Source organism: Canis aureus, chromosome 15, assembly GCF_053574225.1.
Source record: "Canis aureus isolate CA01 chromosome 15, VMU_Caureus_v.1.0, whole genome shotgun sequence".
NCBI classification, from domain to species: Eukaryota; Metazoa; Chordata; class Mammalia; order Carnivora; family Canidae; genus Canis; species Canis aureus.
This window is the reverse complement of record NC_135625.1, coordinates 35,080,948-35,105,289: the sequence shown is the minus strand read 5'-3', so window position 1 is coordinate 35,105,289 and position 24,342 is coordinate 35,080,948. Positions and strand designations below refer to the sequence as shown.

The window sequence follows — 24,342 nt, the reverse complement described above, 5'->3', positions numbered from 1 at the left end:
TCCATAACCACTTGCATAATATAAATAGTTCTGAAAAAGAATTCAATATTGTCTACATCTGAAACACCACATTTACTGAATACCCAGCACTTGAACAGGTGTTGAGTTTGCTTCTAAAGTATGTTGAAGGTACAGACCTTGCCTTGAGTGAAATTTGGAAGAGAATTACCAAAACCTAAACAAGAATTCAACATTGCAAACAAAGGGCCACACTTTTGTTAAGTGTGGAGTATTTGCCAGGCACTGAGCTAGGCAGTTTACGTATATTATTTTTAGTTTCTTAGTATCTATTCACAGTAAGCTACAGGAGACATTTTATAGATGAAATAAATTATGTCCTAAGAGATTGACAACTCTTAAATATCACACAGAAAATATCAAAAGATTGCAAGTGGGATAAGAATAGGAATATTTCGCCTAAAGCTGATATATTTCTTCCATTATACCACATTGCCTCCTAGCAACTAGGAGTTCACAACACTCTCTCCTACCCGTCTTTTCAAAAAGAGGCAGATAATAAAAGAAACGTATGTTTAAATTTTTATTAAAATGTTAATGCTTGGTTATATCTACATCAAATCAACATGTTGTATAATTTGAATATATTATAGTTTTGTCAACTGTACTTCAATAAAATTGGAAAATTAAGTTGAAAATAAAGCCTTATGAAAGTCAGCCAAATCTATGGTATATTAATAAATCTCCAATGTCAGTTTCAGGTGGTGATCCTCAAGCACTGAAGACTCTAGTTCTATGCAATCTTAAATTTTGCCCATCAAAGGCCAAGGGCCTTTTGTTCCCTTTTTACTGTCCATGGAAGGGAGAGAGGAATTCATTCTGAACTTTTTGAGAAGGTGTTGATGGGAATGTGTTGTCAATATTCTAGATTCCAAGCTTGAAACATAGACCATGAAATTACCTTTACTAGGTTGCTGAATGGATATTCAAATATAGGCAGAAAGCAATGTAACAAACCATCCTGGGCTGCCTGGTTCTGTAGGGGTTCATGTTGTGAGAACCAGTGAAGTCCCAGGCAAACCAGGACAAGTTGATCACTCTCTCTGAGTGTGCTTCTCATAGAATTTTGTACCTGGACAGCTAAATTTTGAGTTTAGATATTCCAGTAAACACACTGTTTTCATGCTGGTCTATAAAGAGATTAACTCCCCATGCAATTTAAACAGGAGCAGAAGTAACAGTATCCCCACATTAAAGTATAATGGGTATTATTATATTTATGAAATGTTGGGCAATTTATATTCTCTTTTTCAATTTTTTTATTTTTTTGCATATTCCTTTATTGGAGTTCGATTTGCCAGCTTATAGTATAACACCCAGTGCTCATCCCGTCAAGTGCCCCCCTCAGTGCCCGTCACCCAGTACCCCATCCCCCTGCCCACCTCCCCTTCCACTACCCCTTGTTCGTTTCCCAGAGTTAGGAGTCTCTCACGTTTTGTCACTCTCTCTGATTTTTCCCACTCATTTTCTCTCCTTTCCCCTATGATCTGTTTCACTATTTTTTATAGTCCCCGTATGAGTGAAACCATATGATTGTCCTTCTCTGATTGACTTAACTTCACTCAGCATAATACCCTCCAGTTCCATCCATGTCAAAGAAAATTGTGGGATCCGTCCTTTCTGATGGCTGAGTAATATTCCATTTTATACATAGACCACAGCTTCTTTATCCATTCATCTATCGATGGACACTGAGGCTCCTTCCACAGTTTGGCTATTGTGGACATTGCTGCTATAAAAACATCGGGGTGCAGGTGTCCTGCCATTTCACTGCATCTGTATCTTTGGGGTAAATCCCCAGCAGCGCAATTGCTAGGTCGTAGGGCAGGTCTATTTTTAACTCTTTGAGGAACCTCCACACAGTTTTCCAGAGTGGCTGCACCAGTTCACATTCCCACCAACAGTGCAAGAGGGTTCCCCTTTCTCCACATCCTCTCCAACATTTGTTATTTCCTGGCTTGTTAATTTTCACCATTCTCATTGATATGAGGTGAATTTATATTCTCTTAAAGTGTTCTCTATTTTTTCTGAATTCCACCTGCCCATTTGGGATTTGAGGATTAGACCTTTTCTCCACATGGATCCTACACTCACCTAACAAATAGTAAAATAAACTCTATGACAAATTTCAGCAAAAAGGGCTGGAATTGATCTGTTCAGAGACTTGCTGGGCTCCTGCATAGTCTGGAAACCATCTGGAAAGTTCTGTTTTGCTTTGTGAAGGGATGTGAAAAGTGGCTGATGATACCGGTTATCTTAGAAGAGGGGTGTGCATCTCTGTTGTAAGGACAAAGGAGAGATGCTGCAGCTAAGGAAATGGTGCCATATGGCAAATCTGAGCTGATTTTCAGGTTATATATAACTAAAGCAGTGCTCCAACCAATGAGGAGAGAGCAGCCCATGTGTTTACCAGCAGCAGGCCATATTAGCAGAAGTCAGCAGGAAGAGCTGAGATCTTAGATGAGCCATCATCTTCCAGAAACTGGCTGTTATTGACAGAGACTCACCTCATCATCACTTCCGAGATAATAAGTCTAGACTTGACTGAAGGTACAAAGGCCCTTCTCCATCCTCCTGAGGGCACAAGATCCTTCCCGGTACACCAAGACTCATCTTGGGAAGGAGAAAGACGTAGGTTCAGCTCTGAATACTTGAACATTAACCTAACAGCAACCACTGAAAATGTTCAACAGAACTGAAAAGGAAATTATTTTTTAAAAAAGAAGACACTAAAGGGCACCTGGGTGGTGCAGTCAATTGAGCCTCTGACTCTTGGTTTTGGCTCAGGTCATGATCTCAATGAGATTGAGATTGAGATTCTCTCTCCCTCGCCCTGTCCCTCCTGCTTGTGCGCACTCTCTCTCCCTCTCTCTCAAATAAATCAATAAATCTCTAAAAGAAATGAAAGAAAACACTGAGATAGCGTTTATTGACAAAGTTAAGTTCCTCAATGATCCAGTAGAAAAGGGAGCTTGTAAGGAAGAAGATGTGGTAATAAAGAAATATTAGAAGTGAGCGTGTGACTGAAAGACAATAAAATTTATTCTGTTTGATTTTCATACTTCTAAGTAGTCCTGAGAAACTCTGCCCACCCACTACAAAGTACTTTATTGGAGGGCTTGGAAATCAAGATAAGTAAATAAAAGTACAATAATTCTACCTCCCAGTAATAAACATTATCAATATTTTGTTTTCAGGATAGTGTGATGATAAATAGGGATTGTATATATGTCATTAAGCTCTTTATACAGTTTTGTATCTTGCACATGTTATGACTGCAGAACTAGGTCAAATTTTTAAAATAATTGTCAATAGTTTTATGATAGCCAATAGTCTGGAGAGACCTTGACTGATTTGACCATTCTAATATGCGCCCACTAATTTATTTACTCCTACCATTATAAACAATGCTGCAATGACTTGATGCATAGATCATTTCCACATATTTGACTGTATTTCGCTTTAATTATTCAAGCTGAAACCATTGAATGAAAGGATGTGATTTTGTTTTCATCTTTTGTTAGGTTTAGCAATGTATTTCCTGGAAGTCTATGTGGATTTTTCCTGTTGGCAGCAGCCCCCTGAGCAAGCGCCTTTTCCAAGGCACCCTTGTAGTAGGTGGCATTTTCAAATCTGAAAAACCTTGATAAAAGAAAGATAGGATCTAATTTTTGTTTTAGTTTGTATTTTTGGTTTGATATTGAAGTTGAGTATTTTTTTAAGATTTCATTTATTTATTTGAGAGAGAAAGCATGAGCAGAGGGAAGGGGTAAAGAGAGAGAGGGAGAACCAGGCTCCCCACTGAGCAGGGAGCCCAAGGGGGACTCGGTCTCAGGACCTCGGGATCATGACTTGAGTGGGATGTGGATACTTAACTGACTGAGCCACCCAGGTACCCCTGAAGTTGAGTATTTTTATTATGTTTATTAGCAGCTTGAGATACGTGAAAACTTCTTTCTACATTTTTGGGGTATTTCCTTTTTTATTTGAACAACTTCATTGTAAAAGCATATTAAATGCCATACTTGTTGCCTATATTTTTTACCTTTTCTTTTCAGTTTTTGAGACTCCCATTTTTGTCTTCATGTGGTCAAATTTTATCCATTGCCTTATGCTCAGAAAATCCTTGTTCTAAAATAACATACACAAATGGTTTTTGCTTTTTTTTGATTCTACGTTTTCTTTTTCACATATATGTGAAACATACAACATTTCACAGATAGAATTTTAATCTACCTACTAATTTTTCTTGACATACTGGGATTTTTACTTTCTTCTATATGGTTAATTATTTGTCCTAGCAGCATCTATTTCCTTAAAATCTAGTAATCTGAAATTATTTCTTTATCAGACAGTGATCTTATGAGCGGTTCCCATGCCTTTTATTCTACTCTAATGATCCATCTGATGATTTTTGTTCTAGAAAGGGATCATTTTAATAATTATAGTTTTCTAAAGTATATCCATATCTTATGGATATACTTTATACAAGTACTTTCTTGGGTACTTATGTCACTTTATTACTCTACATTGTCAAATTTCAGAAGAAAAAACAAATATTGGGATTTCCATTGAAAAATTAATCTGAGACAATTTTGAAATTATCTAAATTTACCAATGTAAGACCATGTTTTGCCTCTCCATTTACTCAATTCTCCTTTTGTTTCCATCAATAAAACCTTTAAGTTTTATTAGTTCTTGCATAAATATTTTTAAAATTTATTCTAGTTATATAATATTTTGACAACTATTTAATATTTAAGAATTTTAAAATAAATTTTTAATGGATACATCTGGTATATAGGAAATACTTTAAAAATGTACTTGACTTTATATGCCCGACTTTTAGAAATCTTATCAGTTTTAAGGATTTTAAGCAATTTTTAAAGATTCTACTCTGCATTTTTTAAATGTTTAAAATGTTTTAAAATGTTTCCTCTAAAATCAATATTAGTTTTCTTGTTCTATAATTGATGCAAGACTTCTACTAGTTAAATTAATGAATTCGTTGAATTAATTAGTACTTATAACAAGATCATTGAAGCTAAAGTGTATGTTAATCATTAAAAATTTGACTTCATGTGACATATATAATAAAAAAGAAAAGACAGCAGTTTCCTATTGCAAACAAACAAATATTATAGTCTTGTAATATGGTAATTATTTCATTGAATTTCAAGTAAATTCACAGAGGAGAGCTTCTTGCAAACAAACTAGTCATGCTTCAGTATTCTGATGACAAGATACAGAATAAATAAAAGTCTGCTCGGAAGGATCTTCACCCCAACATCCCTCATTTTTATATGGTTTAGCGTCTTCCAAGTAACCATGTCTAAATCTTTTCTAGCTCTTCTTGTCTATATTATGAAATGTAATAGCAAGCTCGAGTGCTTTATACTCTGAAACACTGGGATGTGAAAGCCAAAGTATATTAATCTCTGAAAGACTCAACTCTCAAAAATTGTGTGGCCTCTGATTTTTCCTTTAATTTTAGTCAAGGCTGAATTAAAGAACTTGAAATCAGAATTTTTCACAAAATTATGTAATTAGCAAATACTCGTAATTTTACATTTCTGCTTTATATTTTATTTTATTCTGTTCCATATAGATTGACTAGAATCTCCCAAACAAGCTTAAGTAATGTGAACAACAAATAATGTGAAAAACAGTGTTTTTCTTTAAAAAAAAAAAAACATGAAAATCTTTGCATTATTACCCATTCTATTTATTTTTTATTTTTTTTTTTAGATTTATTTATTTATTCATGATAGACACAGAGAGAGAAAGAGGCAGAGACACAGGCAGACGGAGAAGCAGGCTCCATGCCGGGAGCCCGATGAGACTCGACCCTGGGACTCCAGGATCGCTCCTTGGGCCAAAGGCAGGAGCTAAACCACTGAGCCACCCAGGGATCCCCTATTACCTATTTTAAAGGGAAATCATCCACATTCCATTATTAGGATGTTGACTGGCAGGTCTTTTTTTTTTTTTTTTTTTTGAAATTTTTGATTTGTGGTTCCTAAATGATTTCTTTTATTGTAGTAAGAAAATATTCACTGGTTCCTGATCTTTTACAGGCTTTGAATTTTATCAAATGCAATTTGCCATCCCTTGAGATTATTGTTTTCCTCAACCTATTAAAGGAATTTAAAAAATATTTTTCTTTTTTTTTTAAAGATTTGTTTATTTATTTTTGAGAGAGAAAGATGGAGTACACACACACAAGCAGGGGAAGGAACAGAGGGAGAAAAACTCAAGCAGACTCCTTACTGAGCCTGGAGTCCAATGTGGGGCTCGATCTCACAATCTCGAGATCATGACCTAAGCCGAAACAAAAGTCAGACACTTAACCAACTGAGCCAACCAGGTACCCCTAAAATGTATTTTTAAACACAAAACATCTTCACATTTCTACGATAAATTCTCTGGGGTTATGGTAGACAATATATTAAATTTTTGTCACACAAAGGAGTGTGGACTGGCACTGGTAATGTTGAATGGACACTTAGAATCAGAAAAGTTGCAGAACAGCCACCATCACCTTGACTCTCTTATCCTACCTTGGTATGATACAGCAGGACACATCAATGGAGGATCTCCACTGCTGGTTCCTTTACCAATTTACAGGGGGGGTGGGGGTGGTTAGAAGGGATAGAACATGCTCAGTGACCTATGCAACAGAGGGACCTTGCAGGTGAGGGTAGGAGGCTCTGTAAGAAAAGGAGAGCCTTTGGAGCCCAGCCTTGGGAATTAACCAGAGGGCCCCTGATCTTTCACTGAAGCACCCACACTTGCTAAGCTGGCTTTTTGCTAAACTACTGAAAGGTGAGGAAGAGCATTCCAGAGCCAACCAAGTCCTTTTTTTTTTTTTTAAGATTTTATTTATTTATTCATGAAAGACACACAGAGAGACGGAGAGACAGAGACACAGGTAGGGGGAGAAGCAGGCTCCATACCGGGAGCCCGATGCAGGACTCGATCCCCAGACTCCAGGATCACACCCTGAGCCGAAGGCAGGCGCCAAACTGCTAAGCCACCCAGGGATCCCCGAGTCAACCAAGTCTTAATGTACCTCAGTCCCCCTTCAACTTGCTAGTATATTTTAGTATTTTTGCGTATTTGCTCATATACACATCTACAATATATACGCAGGCCTATTTCTTAAAAAAAAAGATTTTATTTATTCATGAGTGACACAGAGATAGAGAGAGAGAGAGAGAGGCAGAGACACAGGCACAGGGAGAAGCAGGCTTCCTGTGGGGAGCTGATACAGGACTCGATCCCAGGACTGCGGGATCACTATCTGAGTTGAAGGCAGACACTCAACCAACTGAGCCACCCAGGTTCCCCCAGGCCTATTTCTATATTTATCTATTTACCTATCATCTCTGCTTATCTATCTACCTCAGCTCTGTCACTTTACTCAACATAGTTTATGGCCTTAACATTTAGTGTCTCATTTGCAAAACAAACTATAATCTCCTATTTCATGAGGTGGAGGTAGTGGTGATACAGTAGTTGGCACAGTGTCTGACACATAATATGCTCAATAAACATTAGTTTTATTATCAGTATTATTCTTGTGTTCCCTTCATTTTCAATATTTTTATTTACATATTTGATTACATTTGATTTTATTTACATATTTGATGATATACAGTATATGACTTTGTAGACTGTGCATAATAGCCTTACAAAATGGCTCCTTGTCCATTTTATGTTCTGTGTCTTGGATTCTTTATCATTAACTCCTATTTTGTTTGATATTTTGTGTATACCATCTTGTTCATGCTTTTTCTGTCACTTTTTAGTTTATTTTGTTTTCGTAAATCACTTCAAGTATCTTCATATTTTAACCTGTTTATTAGTTGCTGTCATAAGTGACATAATAGGACTTATTTCTGTAATCTTATTTTTTATGCTTCCTTAATATTTTGTCTTATTCTCTGCCTCATATGACTAGATATTAATTTTTTTCTGAATACCTTACTTTTAATTTTATTAGTAATTTTCTTTAACTTAAAGACAAGTAACATAAATGTTTCTGTGCCTACTTTTGTTGTCTCACCTGAATATCATCTCAAAAGTATGGCCATTGCCCCAGAAGTATTTTGATAAGGAATTGGATTTTACTGAAGAACATGTTACACTGCAACCATAAGAACCAACATTTTTAAAAATTCTGCTTGAATGACTTTCTTTCCACAGGACTCCTATCTTTGAAAGTCTTCCAATCATGATCATCTCTTCTCTCTCTTTTTTTTAATTTATTTTTTATTTTTTTTAAAGATTTTATTTACTTATTCATGATAGACACAGAGAGAGAAAGAGAGGCAGAGACACAGGCAGAGGGAGAAGCAGGCTCCATGCCGGGAGCCCGATGCGGGACTCGATCCCAGGGCTCCAGGATCACGCCCTGGACCAAAGGCAGGCGCCAAACCGCTGAGCCACCCAGGGATCCCCCTCATCTTTTCTCTCTATTTTCTTCCTTGAACCTGGTCAGGTTGCATATGCTACTTATGTACTCCCTCTTCTACAATGTGTTTGGGTTGGGCTCAAGTCTTGGGATTCTGCGAGTATAGAAAAAATAATTCACACAGTTCAATAGCTGTGTTCATTTATTGATCATTATGTATGCTTTTTGTGCATGGGGTTGAGATGGAGTGGGAAGATTCAGGGAACCTCACCACACATGTTCGAGCCTATGTTATCAAATTTAACAAAAATTATACTTGATTCTTTGCTTATATGAGATAAGGAATTAATTTGCTTCTTTTCCTTCTTCAATTCCTTTTCAGTATTTTCCACCTTTATTCTGAGATTAAACCCAGACTGCTGTTATTATTGGAATTTGTATATTCTTCATGTTCCCTTTTGAGAAACAGTTACACACACACACACACACACACACCCCACACACACAAATCTTCTTTGACTTACAATAGAGTAACACCCAAAAAACCCATCATAAATGGAAAAGGTCACAGGTTGAAAATGCATTTATTACATTTAACCTACTGACCATTATAGGTTAGCCTAGCCTACCTTTTTTTTTTTAAGATTTTATTTATTTATTCATGAGAGACACAGAGAGAAGCAGAGACGTAGACAAAGGGAGAAGCAGACTCCTCTCAGTGAGCCCAATGCGGGACTTGGTTCCTGGACTGGGATCACTCCCTGAGCCAAAAAGGCAGACGCTCAACTGCTGGGCCACCCAGGCATCCCTAGCCTACCTTAAACATGCCCATAAGAGTTATATTTAGCTTACAGTTGGGCAAAATCATCTAACACAAAGCCTATTTTAAAATTAAGTGTTGAATATCTCATGCAATTTATTGAACACTCTACTGAATGAGAGAAACAGAATGACTGTACAGCTACAGAATGATTTTATATGTGTGGGTTGTTCACCCTTGTGATAGTGTGGTTGACTGGGAGCTATGCCACCCACTACCCCGCATCATGAAAGAGAGACATCCTGCATATTGCCAGCCCAAGAAAGGGTCTACATTAACAATTCCAAGTACAGTTTCTACTGAATGGGGATTATTTTCACACCATCGGAAGTCAAAGGATAGTAAGTTGAGGACTATATATATTATGTATTTATATTATAAAATAATCATTTAGGGCGCATGTATTCTTGAGAGCTTGTTTGGAGATTCTAACTGGGGAACACAGGTATTCATGTACACTTGATGGAAGAAAGGTCCTTCTCCATGGAGGAAGGTCACCCTCTTCCACTGAGGGCACAATTTCAGGAGGGACGCACAGGGAGTGATGAGAGCAGGAGAGAGAGCACCCTGCTAGCTAGCCAGATCAGCCAAATCAACCTTGGCAATCAATCAGTGACGGATATCACAGCCAGAGCACGCTCATATTCATAGACCTCATGCATTCTTAAACTTTTGCTTCTTTTAAACATTTTTAGGTGTTGACAGTTTAATTCAATAACTGTACCAAAGATAATAATGTGAAATTTAAGACAAACAATGAGCTTTTGGCATATATTTAGTTTGTAGTGAATTATATCAATAAGACACATGCTTAGATAGATTTTATGTATTGAGATATAAATGGTTACAGTGAAGGATTAGGTTGAGCCTAGAGTTAAATATCCTAGAAAAAGAAGTTTGTGGTCATTTTTCACAAAACAGCCTGGTGCATATCCCAACAGTATTATGTTTACAAAGCCATGAGTTATGATTGCTTTGGATCTACTAGAAGAAATATGCTGGAAATGCAGGTTGCCTCTACCTGGCCTGGTGCCCATCGCCCTGTGAGGTTGGTGGACTCAACATTCCATTGCACATTATATAAAGGGAAGAATTACCAATGGACTTCAGTCAGAATTCTGGCAGCATCCCTCATGAAGGGTGAATAGCAGAATTTGTTTAGAACTTGTCTCTTCATTCTTAATTTATTTAAAACTTTCCAGAATACTACTTCTTTGAATTTGGTATTTTCTACATAATGCTGTCTGGACAGATATGTGGTTAGTTCAAATGCTAACTACGTGTGGGCATTAGCCCTTCTCTTATCAAAAGTTTATGCAGGCAGCATTTGCTGCAATAGTACTGCATAGAAAAACATCTCAGTCTCAGTTGATTGCAAGAACAAACACTTTTTTTTTTCTCACTCACAGTTCTGTGAGTTGGCTATGGCGTTCTGTTGGGTTAGGTCTACTTGACAGGCTTTCTCATCCATAGCACTAAAATTAAAGTGCTTCTATCCAGAGTGCACTATTATTATATGGAGACCTGAAGTGCAAGAAGACTGGTTGAACCTTTGAGTGCTTCTTAGAGCCCTCCTTTGGACCTGGCACAGTATTCATTCCCCCCAATTCCCACTGTTCATAGTAAATCACGTGGTCAAATGGCTTATCCAATCACTGGTGGGGATCAATAGTATTTATGTTCCGTGATGGGGAGAAAAAAATATTTGTTGAATAATAATATAATCTACCACAATCCATCCTCTTGGTCTCAAATATTGATGTATTTTCCTTCTGCTTTCAAAATAAGCTCATACCCTTCTTGAGGAGAACACTCTAAAACACACTGGATTTGAAGTCCAGGGTCTTGTCATATGAGCCTCTACAGAAAGTCCAGATATGGTTCCTCTTGAACTACAGCCCCATGTCCTAAGAGAAAAATTATAGCTATCCTCTTTTGAGTACACACACATGCACACACATATACACTCACAAACACACATACACACACACACACACACACACACACACACCATATAAAGATAAAACGAGACCTGGATGAAAGCAATACATAATTTCATTAGGAAAGGTGGAAAAGGGGAGGTACAGGCTAGTTGCTGGTCCATAACAAGTCTGAATTCTCTCTGTGAACATGCTTCATAAGAAACAACCTCAGAGGGATGCCCAGGTGGTTCAGTGGTTGAGCATCTGCCTTTGGCTCAGGGCCTGGTCCAGGAATTCTAGGATCAAGTCCCACATCAGGCTCCCCATGAGGGGCCTGCTTCTCACTCTGCCTATGTCTCTGCCTGTCTCTCGGTGTCTCTCATAAATAAATAAATAAAATCTTAAAAAAAAAAAGAAGCAGCCTCAGATCTCAGTGGCTTATGACCACCAACAATTGTTTCTCACACATTGGTCTGCAGGTCAGCTGTGTCCAGGTAGCGAGGCAAGGTCACAAGTGTCCCCCATCTTCTTACTTACAGCCAGGATGGAAGAGCAGCTTTCTGCTGGGACATGTTGCTTCATCAAGGTGGGCAGGGATGTAAGGGGATTAGGGGATAGATACTGTCATAACCTCCCATATTTCATTAGCTAAGTCATGTGTTCAAGCCCAGCATTAATGTTATACTCAATCTGTGGCAGGAGGAGGGAGAGGGAATATTTGCTGAACAATAATAGAACCTACAAATAATGAGATATTTTAGGTAATTTTTCCTTTTCCAAAGGAGCCCATTTAAGTAATTTTTCTTAACACTGGAAGATCCCAGGGAGCTGTTTAATGTTCTTCATGTAAATTAATTTTGTAAGCACAAGATTAAGTGATACTTACCCATTGAATAAACGTAAAGGAAAAGTGCATAGTGGTATATAAATTCCACTTTGTACGGAAAGCTGAATAACACACAGTTCAACAGAGAATTGGGAATCAGTTCGAATTACCAATAAAAAAGGGCAAGAGACAGAATGATACAGATGAATTTCACATAAATTCAAATAAATTCAATAAGGTAATCTGTAATTCTTTCCCTATCTGTGCTGCCTTAATGAAAAAGTAAATAATTCCCAGGGCACTAGACTAGGTTTATTTGAGAGGCCAATGTTGGATGCGCACAGAAGAATTAGAGCAGAAAGAATTCATGAAGTTACAAAAAAGATTGATCCCATGGTTAGGGAAGTTATATGTCTGCCTCAGAATAGTCTGTCTTTCTCTATAAAGTTGTCACAATATTTCCGAGTAACCAAGTACTGAGGCTAATATCAGAATGTCAACATGGTTAAAACTGTCCATTAATCAGGCAGGGCTTGTGATAAATCTCCAAGAACCTTAGAAAAAAGCAGAGTGTAAAGAGATAAAACAAGCTTATTTTTCCATCTCTTCGAAGGATGGAAACTTGGATGGGCCTTGCCCAAACATGACTACATGGCTGTGAGAGTCATATTCTTTGGCATTACATATTATAGCATCACATCAGTGCATCCAAAACTCAAATGCTCAGCCCCTGTGAATATATGGGTGCTACCACCATGTCACAAAAATCAGACTTTACATGCCTTGTGGGTTAGTTCATTCTACTTTTTTTTTTAATTTTTATTTATTTATGATAGTCACACAGAGAGAGAGAGAGAGAGAGAGAGAGAGGCAGAGACATAGGCAGAGGGAGAAGCAGGCTTCATGCACCGGGAGCCCGACGTGGGATTCCATCCCGGGCCTCCAGGATCGCGCCCTGGGCCAAAGGCAGGCGCTAAACTGCTGCGCCACCCAGGGATCCCTCATTCTACTTTTTTAAGACCAATTTTCCTTTGGCATTTCTGAGTCCAGCTCATAGCCACTTCAATGGATAAAAAGATACTTTCAAATCAAGCAAGACATCATAAAGCTAAAGAAATCACACATTTCTAGAAAGCTAAGTCTTTCTAGAAAAATCACTGATAAGTATCAAACTAGATGAAAAATTTGTAAAACCTAAACTGAAGTAATAGGTGAGGAAAGACGTTTAAATTCATTGTTTGGAAAACTAGATATTATAATTTGCATGTTCCTCCATTGATTTTACCAAGTCCCGGCTTTAATTAAAAAACAAAACAAAACTTAGCTTTCATCAAGGAATAATATTTGTAGTCCTTCTGGTACTGAATGGTCGGGCAGTGTAGAGAACACATCTTCCACAAAGAAGCCTGAATTAGGCATGCTATATGCAGATAAGTCAAGGAAAGCAAAAATAAGAATGAGGAAGTTGTTTGCGAAAAATAAAAGACATCCTTTATTTCTCATTTAACATTCTTACTAAAATAAATAAATAAATAAATAAATAAATAAATAAATAAATAAAATAATATGCTTACTTAGCAGCTAATATGTACAAAGTACTGTATATGGTACAGTATATATGCATATATACATACATACACATATATATTATATAGGCCCAAGAGAACACTCAAATAAGTCAAACATGGAATCTTGTCTCAGGAGCTCACGTTTCTGGAGTGGAGACTAAACATTCACTCACACACATGCACACACACATACACACCTGTAATACAAGGTAGAAACTATGAGCATTCAGAAAAAAGTAATCAGTAATTTAAAGCACAAGAATCAGGAAAATGATGCCCCCCAGTCGAAATGAAATCCAGAATGCCAAAAGGTATTAATGCAACATCCTGAAAATGTCGGGAAAAAGTTAACTTTTAGTGAAAGGTCATCACAGATGAGAAAAGGAAAAGAACATTGCTAGCAGCCATTGATAGAAAGAATTCAAGCGGAGGGAAAACGTTGGCAAGCATAGAGAAAGAGGTTATTTCAATTACTCAAGTATGCGAATGGTAAATTAATGATTTTTGCACACTGGCAGAAATTAATGAAATTGCCAGTCCCTGACACCCTTTATATTAGGGTCCTTAAGATAATTGCAAATGTGATTAGAAACACTATAAGTTAATAGAATTTTTTGGACGAGAAAAGGAAATCAGTCCAAGAATGGATGAAATATGAATACACACCTTTTATATATATATATACACATTCAAATAAATACACACAAATTAATATAAGTATATTTAAAATAATATAAGTGGATACTCAGGACAGTTTTAGAAATGGGTGATCTTGGGTGATCTTACTACTTATAAATTAGTTGTTTTTACCTTTGTTTTTTTTTTTTTTTTTAAAAGCTCCATCATTCTTTTTTTTTTTTTAAAGCTCCATCATTCTTTTTTTTTTTAATTTTTATTTATTTATGTAGTTACAGAGAGAGAGAGAGGGAGGCAGAGACACAGGCAGAGGGAGAAGCAGGCTCCATGCACCGGGAGCCCGATGTGGGATTCCATCCCGGGTCTCCGGGATCACGCCCTGGACCAAAGGCAGGCGCCAAACCGCTGCGCCACCCAGGGATCCCTGTTTTTACCTTTGAAATCTGGGATTTACAAGTACAATTTATCCAGCACAATTTATAATCGCTTCAAAGAACACAGAATACAACATGGCAGATAATCCTGGTTTTCTAAGAGTCAGGCCCACTTATGTGACTTCTATAAGGAAATAACTTGTCACATAAATAAGGGAAAAACAAAAGATATAATATTACAGTGTGATAATTAGGTTTTAGGTATTATTCCACATGATATTTCCTTTGTATTCCATTCTATTAGAAGGATATGGATGAAGGTCAAACACTGAACAGCCTAACATATCCAAAGGCAGCTTTGTTTTCTTTATTCTTACCTTCTTAGAATAAATAGCTCAGTGTTGTGATTATTTACTTTAATTCTTTCTTGTTAAAAAAAAAAAACTCTAAAGAAAGGTTTTGCCTATCTGAAGAAGTACTTGTCCGGCTGCACACCAAAGTATTTAAATGTAGAACTTCCACTATTCTTGTATTACATAGAATCATAATTCTACTTATGACTATTATTTGGGATTTACTTTTTGTAAGAGATTGGATTTGGGGAAGAACTGTAAACTTATTTATAATATTAAAATCTGTGAATTTTCAACTTTATTTTCACCAATAAATATGGCTTGTGTAATTTTAATTTTGAGGTCAGAATTGAATCCATTTTGTAAATATTTCATGGGTGCTTGAAAAGAAGATGAGTTCTTTCTCTGGGTAGGGACATAGGAAACAAAGTTTATTATACCAATCTTCTGCTTCTTATTTATATTTGCTGTCTAAACATCAGCAATTTAGGGGATCCCTGGATGGCCCAGTGGTTCAGTGCCTGCCTTTGGCCCAGGGCATGATCCTGGAATCCCGGGATTGAGTCCCACATCAGGCTCCCTGCATGGAGCCTGCTTCTCCCTTTGCCTGTGTCTCTGCCTCTCTCTCTCTCTCTCTTTCTCTCTGTGCCTCTCATGAATAAATAAATAAAATCTTAAAAAAATTAGCAATTTAGGTTTAGTCTAAGTTCTTCCCATAAATTCCACCTCCCTACATTCTGTCATGGTTAATTATATGGATTAGGAGGCAGGCTGACTGTTTAAAATCCTGGTTCAAAAAAAATAAATAAATAAAATAAAATAAAATAAAATAAAATAAAATAAAATAAAATCCTGGTTCTGCTCTTACCAGCTGTGTCACCTTGGTCATATTAATGTCTCTATTAAGATCTCCACTTGTGAAATGCAAATAATGGTCCTCTATATCTTAAGAACAGCTTTAGATGAAAAGATATGGAGAAACACATAGCAATTGACAGTGTCTGGCACATAAAATGGTCCATAAACATTAGTTTTCATTATTACTGGTATTATTATTGGTATTTTGGTATTACTAATTTATTATTATTGGTATTATTATCATCATGATCAGTTCATTTCTAATACTTTAAAAATTTGTTAATTTTCTTTTCCCTTTTACAGGTATGTATTTGCAGAGAGATGGAAAGATTGGCCTTTCATCAAACTGATCAGAATGCTTTCAGCATGTCGGCCAGTGATTCAAAAGCAGGCATTTTTTCGACTAAGCTACCAGACGAATAGATCTAGAGAGAGATCCTCTCTCTTGCTGCATTAAAACCACCAGGACAGGGGCGCTTAGGTGGTCCAGTTGGATAAGCGTCGGACTCTTGATTTGGCTCAGGTCATGATCTCAGTCAGGGGCATGAGATCCAGCCCCACATCAGACTCCAAGCTCAGCATGGAGCCCGCTAAAGAGTCTTCTCTCTCCTTCTCCTTCTCCCACTCCCCCAACACCTCCCCACTGTCTCTCCCTCTTGAAAAAGACAACCCCCCTGGAGAAACTTTAAAAATCATTCCTGCTCTGATTTTTGATTTGCTAGATAGACTGTCGGAGACAAGCATGTAAATAGCAGAAAGAGCAAAGGCAGTGTCCCTATTGAGAGGCAGGTCTGGGAGAGACAGAATGGCCTCAGCCTAGCCACAGGTAGCAAACATTCCTGAGCTGGTACACATCCATCCGTCCAGATGCTGTGGGTAGAAACCAGGCCTAACAATGGAATCCCCTATAGGAGGAAGAGGAAGAAAGGGCAGGCTCAGAAAATTAGATAAAAATTGGAATGGGCTTAAGTCAGACAATGGGTGGCATGGTTTCTCTGTTCCAGCTAAGCCCAGACTTTAGTGGGAAAGATACGCCTCCCACCTAAGTAGTTACATTACCTCTTGGAGAGCCTCTGGAACCATCGAGGTGAGAGAATTCATTTTTTTTTAATTTATTTATTCATGAGAGGGGGGAGAGAGAGAGAGAGAGAGAGAGGGAGAGAGAGAGAGAGAGAGAGAGAGAGAATGAGAGAGGCAGAGACACAGGCAGAGGGAGAAGCAGGCTCTATGCAGGGACCCTGATGCGGGACTTGATCCTGGGCCTGGGGATCACACCCTGGGCTGAAGGCATGCGCTAAACCGCTGAGCCGCCCAGGCATCCCAAGGTGAGAGAATTAGTTAAGAAAAAGGATGGTGATGGTGCAGGGAAAGCCTCACAGAGAATCCATGTGGCAACTCTAAGGGATGAATAGATATCCACCATCGAGGAACAAGGAGTGGATACAGAGAAAGATACAAGGAAATACAAGGGAAGATGCAAGGAAAAAAGACAAAACTGGAATGAGCTAAAATCAGCAGAGAAATGAAAAACTCAATTTTAAATAGGATAAATAAATCTCGTAGGTTAGTAAACAAGCCAGATGTTTGCATTCCAGCCTTTTAAACTTGGGCTACTTCCCCTCCATGTGCCTCCATTTACTCACTTGTTAACCAGGCATCACACGGCATCCACCTGCCAGAGGTGAGGGAATCAGGTGAACATAAACCACTTAGTCCATGGTAAGCATGCCAAGAAGATTAGGTTTTATTACCTTACTATATTTGCAGTGGTTTTTGGTTCATTGCCCTTGTTGCTTCATCTTTAATATCTTTAAATTAGAGGATACAAAATGAGCAAGTAACTTCTTGAATGATAATACACAGTGCTACTGGAGGGTCGAGTGAAAAGCACACCAGTGTTGCTGGAGGGCAAGCAACTATTTAGGGAAAAGAAATCAAAAACACAAATGAAGAGCCTGAAAACTTAATGTTTTCCCACTTTAACTCAGTAATTCTCCTTCTGGGCATCTATCCTAAGTAAATATTCTGAAATCTGTAGAAAAATATTTATGCCTAAAATTTCATTACAGTATCATTTATGATAGAAAAAAAAACACAGGCCTGGGAAGATTTCAGTAAGGCAGCTATGAAAAATAATGTTTACCAAGCATTTACAACTCCATAGAAAATGTATACGAATAAACGAAGAGAGGAGGACACAACACCTGTGTACATTATAATCACAACCCCACATTTGTTTATGTATCTGCATAAAAAAAATCAAATTGCATAAGAATGCTAATGGCTACTTCGAGCGGTAGGATTACGTGTAAATTTTCCCTTTTACTTTGTTATATTTTTGAATTTTCCAAAATCAACATTTATTAGCTCTATTCTAATAATATTCTTTATGCAGAGACTGGGTGATTCTGAGCTTACGGCAGTTGAGGCACACAGGCTCTCTCGTAGAGATGTGTGCTGGGAAACACTTGGGGCTCCCCCCATCTCTATGCCTTTCCGATGGATTTCCTTGCGAATGTTTCTTCTCTATAGCGAGAGCATTAAATGACAACCCTGTGCAGGCACTCGTGACCCTCGGCTGTTTACGTGGAAGGTGACAATAACAATTGTGACCTGGAATGCATCCCAAGCAGCCCTTCAAGCCAGTAGTGATATTTCACAGGGTAGAGCAGTCTTGTGGAAGGAAAACACTCCCTGCGTCTTTGGAACTTCCCAGTGCGATGACGCAGGCCACCTGCCAGGCCTCTCCTTGCCACCCCTCCCATCTTCTCTAGCATCACATTTCCTCTTTTTCATTCAGCTGCAGTCCACACTCCGGGTGCTGCCTGGCTCGCCCTGACCCTTGGTCGTGATGCCACCGCGCTACTGCTGTGCTTGTCCGCGCCTCCCTCCGCTCCAGAAATCAGATGTCCCCCCAAAAATCCAAGTTCATGCAGGACTCTTTCATGGACAAATAAGCTTTCTCCTATTTATTGACACAAGAGTCACTTGGTTGTCTTTTAAAAATACATGTGTTATTTATAATACAACTGTTGTTCTTTATTACAAACAAATTTCCTTAGGAAAATAACTCCTCTTGATGCTGTAATACACATATTATTGAATAACTGACATGTATGGTCCATAGTACAATGAAGAATCATCTGCCCAATAAAAAAAGCATGTGATCAGGGAAGTGGTCAAATGAATAATTTTTTTTTTCTCTCCAACACTACATATCTAATGGTTACATTTGTAAAGCTTATTCCTGAAGTATACAATTTTGAAAATAATGACCAGCAGAAAAATTTCAGGAGTAATGTTTTAAATCATTTTTGGGGAATCCATTATTGCCAGACTTCTGAAAGGAAAAATCTAAATTGTGAGCTTCAATATTTTCCAGTTGTTTATTTACCAAGGCCTGGAGAATTTGGGAACCTGGAATCATATCACAGTTGGAATCCATGGCAATTGTATGTTCGTATTCTTAAGATGCCTCCCAAGCATCTGTTGGATATTGGTATATTCTGAAAAATTCTGTTGTGTTTCTTATGATATTACTGATACCAGTTGGTGATTTTCTTACTTACTGAATGATTATTTTGCTCTGTTCATATATTTTTTATTCTCTTCTGGGAGATGTATATGGCAATATGAAAAAGTAAGCTACCAATTTTCCACAGTGGCTGTATTTTCCTGCCATTCTAGAAATTTTCTGGAATAAATATTCTATTACTGTCATCCACTAAAATCTGAGTAGCTTTGAGTATATTTCTGTTGTTGATCCCAGAGCGGGCCGGTTCTGAATTCCTCCAGGCAACAAGACTAAATGGCAACAAGTAGCACTGAAGGGGCTGGAAACGGCTGAGATGTGTGGGTACAACCTGGCAGGACTGCTGCTCTCTGCTCGAGAGGACGACTTTCCTAAAAGCCACGGATGAAACCTTCCCTCCTGTTCACAGGGACTCACAGAATATATGCAATAAATTTCAAATACCAATGACCTGGAGAGTAAACAGGATGACCAGGTCTAAACATGTTCACGATCTTCTTGGAAATCAGCTGTTTGCTGCATCAGATATTTCCTTCATCTTTACGAATGACACAGCAGTAGTGCAGTCTTCAATCCCACTGCCTCAGGCGATAATGCCTCAGAGATAGGATGTGGTGTCAAATAAGCATCTTCAATTTAGAGATGGAGGCACCAGGCTGGAGCTGAGCTACAAGATGAAACTCCTGATCTTCAATGACAGTCTCTGCCCGGGGGTCCTCCTCCCTCTGGATCAGGGTGAATAGACTGGAAAACACATCTAATTTGCTTCAAATGGGTTTCTGATGGCGAGTCACACTATCCCTGCTGAAGCAAGATCTCCTGGGAGCGGTGACCCACACTAGAGGGAGAATCTTCCAACGTGCAGCTCTTGATGGTTTGGGAGCCCAAGAAGAGACCAGCAGCAGCAGTGAGGCCTCAGCCTCGAGGCGTGAGGGGGCCTTTTGCATGATTAGTTTTACATTGTGTATCTGGAAGGGGAGAAGTCCCCACCAATTTGATCCTAGCTTGCAGTCTACACTCTGGAAGAGACCCCATCGATCCTGAGGTGTGAGCCCAGAGGTAAAGACGAAAGCTATGGCCATCCTAGAAGCTTCCAGAACAAAAACAACAGGCTTTTCAAGGTGGAGCCATCTCCCTATGTGAGCCCAAACTGACAGCTTACAAACTTCTCACCCCAGGCCCTATAACTGATCAGTTTTTCCTATTAATATCCTTGAAGAATATACCAGGGCTCACAATCACTTTTCTCTCTTTTTTTAAATCTTCTTTCTCTTTCTTTTTTCTAAATTCACATTACCTTTTACTCTGTGTTTTTTTTTTAAGGTATAATAGCTATATCATATAATCCACTCATTGTAATTTCACAATTCAATGATTTTTAGTAAATTCATGGAGCTGCACAACCATCACCGCAATCCAAGATGAGAACATTTTCATTACCCACCCCCCAAAATTCCCAGGAGCATGTGTGTGGTCTGTCTCTGCTCCCATCTCCAATCACAGGCAGCAGCTAGATCCACATGTTATCTTTATAAATTTGCCTTTTCTGACTATTCCTTTAAATAGGAGCATTGGGATATATCATCTTCTGTGCCTATCACAATGGTTTTGGGTTTCATTCATGTTGTAGTAATATTTCAGTATTTAATTCCTTTTAATGACCCAACAATATTCTTCTGTATGGGTATACCCCATTTCATTTATCTGTTCACTAATTTATGGACATTTGGATGTTTTCAGTTTCTTATGAATAGCCCGGCTGAGAACAGTCATGCACAAGTCTATCTGTGGACATCTGTCTTCATTTTCTTTAGATACAAAAATATTTTTTTTAATTTAAATCTTTTTTTAAAAGATGTTTTTAATCTATTTTGGGGGGAGGGACAGAGGGTGAGAGTCTCAAGCAGACTCCCCACTGTGCATGAGGCTCAAGGTGTAGGTGGGGGGAAGCTCAATCTCACAACCCTGAAATCATGACCTGTGTGGAAACCGAGAGTCAGACACTTAATTGACTCAGCCACCCAGTTGCCCCTCCTTAGGTATATTCTTAATAACAGAATCACTGGGTCATATGGTAAGTAAACTTCTCAAGAAATTGCCAAACTTGTCCAAAGTGTTATTCCATTTTACATTTCCACCAGTTTCTTTACATCTTTGCCAACACTTCCTTTTGACTGTCTTTTTGATTGGGGCCATTTTTGTGTACATAAACAGGTATTTCATTGTGGTTTTATTGTGCATTTCCATACTAAGGAATAATGTTGAGTACCCTTCCATGGACTTATTAGTAATTTGCATGTCTTCTTTGATGGAATGTCTGTTCAAGCCTTACACTCACTTTTCACTGGGTGGTCTTTCTTCTTCTTAACTCAGACTTGATGACCGAATGGACTCTCCAGAGCCTCTGCTCATCTCTTTCCCTAGTCCTTTATTCTCCTTTTATTTTTTTTTTCATTCACCAAATATTTATTGAGGCTTGAATAACATAGGCACATTAGGAAAGAAAGAGAAGAAAGAAAGAAAGAAAGAAAGAAAGAAAGAAAGAAAGAAAGAAAGAAAGAAAGAAAGAAAGAAAGAAAGAAAGAAAGAAAGAAAGAAGAAAGAAAGAAAGAAAGAAAGAAAGAAAGAAAGAAAGAAAGAAAGAAAGAAAGAAAGAAAGAAAGAAAGAAAGAAAGAAAGAAAGAAAGAAAGAAAGAAAGAAAGAAAGAAAGAAAGAAAGAAAGAAAGAAAGAAAGAAAGAAAGAAAGAAAGAAAGAAAGAAAGAAAGAAAGAAAGAAAGAAAGAAAGAAAGAAAGAAAGCAAGCCCTGCATATATTTTTGGTAACTGTGCTCCATGAATTAACATATGTATGAAGTCATGTGAGGTTTTTAGTTTTCGTTCTCTCTCACCTGGATTCTTCATTCTCCCTTTAAAGCTCCCAGTCACCACTGTACAAATTAAAATTGATTTCAATTCATGCTGAACTTTTCCCTGTTTCCATACTATATTACTGATTAAAATCTGTCTTTATTGCTTCAACCAGTGTCTGGCTTGGCTTATCTTTGACATGAATGATCTATTATTTGGATGTTTTCTAGCTGGGAAGAGGGATTAACAGTGACTTACAACTTCCCCAGCATTCTATCAGGTGATTGAGCTTCATAGAAACAATAACCAACTTTCAGAGAAATTTGCACAATTCTTCAAAAAAGTAGTTGATTTTTAAAAATTTTTTTTCAAAAATGATTTTCTCAAGTTAAAAATAACACCATCTGTCAAATAAAGAAAGGAAAATAGCACTAACAGTTATCAGCACCCTGAGAAAACCACCATTTTCATTTTAGAGTATTTTCTGGATATTTTTTCTATATATGTTTTACATAATTATAATAATACTATTTATACAATTTGCCTATAGTTTTTCACATAATACTTTTGCATCAGTATCTTTTCCTGTTATTACCAAAAATTATACAGTTGCATAATATTTCATCATTTGGTAGAAACTACTTGTTTTAATAACTTTCTATGTTAGCATATTTAGATTTTTCTATTTTTTTAAAAAAAATTTGTTTATTTGAGAGAGAGAGAGAACATAAGCAGGGAGAGGAGCAGAGGGACAAACAGATTCCCCACTGAATGAGGAGTCTGATGCAGGGCTTGATCCCGAGACCCCGGGATCATGACCTGAGCCAAAGTCAGACACTTAACTGCCTGAGCCACCCAGGTGTCCCATAGATTTTTACAATGTTTTTATACCATACATAATGCTATGGTGGATACCCTTTGGCATAGTTTTTTGTTGTTGTTGTTATATTTAGAATTATTTTGTTAGGTTAGAGTTCTAAATATGGATCAAAATACATGAATAATTGGTTAAGCCGAACTAAATATTTATTGAGCCTCGTGCGCTCAAAGCAGGGTGTTACAAGCTCAGATAAATGGCATTGCATTGAGGATAAATTATTCATAAAACTAGAGACATAATCTCTCAATCACTGGGAAAGATGAGTGGTCATTTGGGGGACCAGGTGGGTGGGAAGTAAATCACACTAATGGCCTTGGCTTAGTCTTCATCTGCTGTCACCAGAGATGATTACGTTGACTTGGTATCGGAAAAAGGTATAAGGACTTTCAATTCTAAAACTTAGGAAGTAACACAGATTTATTAGTCAATTCATAATCTAAATAAGTGGTGCAAGGCATAAAACAATCAAACCCAGAAATATCTCCAAAGCATGTAATCATTTTTATATCATTCAATCCACACCACAGGGCACATTAATGCTAAAAAGACCAGGAGTGGGAAATGGTGTCATTAGTATGTAGCAGCAATTGCCTTATTAATGATTCAAAGCTCATTTTTCTCAGGCAAGTGAGATTCATGTGGAAGTTTTACCATGATAATCCCTTTCCCAGACTGCAGGTAACCAGAAAGGAAATATGATGTTGTGGTCCGACTTTGGGGATGGGAGGCCATCTCACTGTGAAAACTGGGACCTGCCTGCTCCCTGTGTGCCTCCCTATTCTCATGCCACCCCATATCTCCTAAATGCCTTGGGTCCCATCCTTTTTTTGCTGTAAGGACTTGGCTTCATGTGACTTTTTATTTGCAACCTTTTGGTCTACCTTCTCCTATCTGCAATAAAAATAATCATGTGTGTTTCCTGAGCTATAATTCTAACAAGGCAGAGATAGTAACTGTCTTGTTCATCATGCATATCAAGTATCCAAGCAATGACTGGTATATAGTAGGGCTCAAAAAAAAAAAAAAAAAAAAAGATCATTCAATTAAACAAATGGAAAAAAAAAGGTGCCTAAGGGCACCTGGGTGGCTCAGTGGTTGAGTGTCTGCCTTCGGCACAGGTCATGATCCCGGGGTCCTAGGATTGAGTCTTGCATCGGGTTCCCTGCCTGGAGCTTGTTTCTCCTTCTCCCTATGTCTCTGCCTCTCTCTCTAAGTCTCTTATGAATAAATAAATAAAATCTTAAAAAAAAGAAAGGTGTCTGATCCCTTCAGGAGTTTGCCTACTGGTAAC

At 37.9% G+C, this 24,342-nt stretch overlaps 1 long non-coding RNA gene across 6 annotated transcripts in view; it reads left to right on the top strand.

The window, feature by feature from the left end:
* The window catches only part of LOC144284500 (uncharacterized), a 34,234-nt gene extending 14,746 nt beyond the window's left edge, over positions 1 to 19,488 (top strand). For 2 of the 6 annotated variants that reach the window (XR_013352932.1, XR_013352924.1), the window contains exons 5-6: positions 11,656 to 11,762; positions 16,095 to 16,289. This is a non-coding gene — a long non-coding RNA (uncharacterized LOC144284500). Of the gene's footprint in view, positions 1 to 11,655; positions 11,763 to 16,094; positions 16,290 to 18,591 lie in introns of those variants that run through there. The other 4 variants (XR_013352933.1, XR_013352926.1, XR_013352925.1 and 1 more) reach the window with 3 other exon arrangements.
* Positions 19,489 to 24,342: the final 4,854 nt, after the last annotated feature.